The sequence below is a fragment of the Diabrotica undecimpunctata genome, chromosome 6, assembly GCF_040954645.1.
Source record: "Diabrotica undecimpunctata isolate CICGRU chromosome 6, icDiaUnde3, whole genome shotgun sequence".
Taxonomy (NCBI): Eukaryota; Metazoa; Arthropoda; class Insecta; order Coleoptera; family Chrysomelidae; genus Diabrotica; species Diabrotica undecimpunctata.
The window spans coordinates 50,169,332-50,170,489 of NC_092808.1; positions in this window are offsets into that span (position 1 = coordinate 50,169,332).

Here is a 1,158-nt window from a genome sequence, read left to right on the forward strand (position 1 = left end):
AATTCTTTGAATTGTCGGCAATAACTAAATTTTTGATTTTTAGAAAGTTTAAAAGTGAGGTTCTGTTTTAGCCAGAACGCAAGCGCTGACAAATTCAGTAGTTCTTATGAATCTTTATGTCGTTAAGGTTCATTGGTAAAAAACGAATGAAATTAAATCCCAGTATAGGGAAATATTATTTTGATTTTCTTTATTTAATTATATTCTATTGTTCATGCATTATTATATCTTATTGAGATGTATCTAAGAAAAGCAAGGGAAAGTTATCTTTTTTAGTTAATGAAAATTAATTATAAAGGTAGGTTAATTGTATATATCCATTAAAAGTAGTATATATCCATTAACTATATAATATTAAATATATATATATATATATATATATATATATATATATATATATATATATATATATATATATATATATATATATTGGGTTTGCAGCAATAAAAAATGAAAGGTGTACTCTTGTAAATTTTTATTCCAAGCTTTCGGACATTGGTTATGTCCTTCATCAGGGAGAAACTTAATGAGGTTGTATCATCAATGATGTTATGTAATGTTGATAAAATTTATCACAGTCTGTCATCTTTTGTTCAATATAAAAAACCTATTTCTATGTTTAAAATTCAAAAATTACTTTACATCCACAAAAACCTTTTTTGGTTTTCTGTTTTGCGAGACGTGCCATTACATTTTACATTCCTTTCCACAGGTAGCTGTAGCTTCCTCCGTGGGCATTGTTAGTTGTTGCCCTGGAAACCATCAGGGTCTTCTAACTCTAATGCCACAAATTGGTTGCATTGCTCCTGTAGTGATCCCTTCTCAAGTTGACATGCTCCTTTTCTAACTTGGCTACACCGTACTGAAGACGACCAATAGTTAGAAATACGTATATACGGTTGCCTTCCATCGATATACCTTTTTTGGTTTTTTGTTTTTCTGTTTTGCGAGACATGCCATTACATTTTACTTTTATTATTCACTCGCATTATCCTTTTGTATATATATATATATATATATATATATATATATATATATATATATATAATATGTATAAAGTTTTCTGCATTTGGTCTATTTTAAATAAAATACTTAATTATTGCTTAAACGTTTCGGTTTTACACATTACATAATTAACTTTATAGTTACGTCACAGTA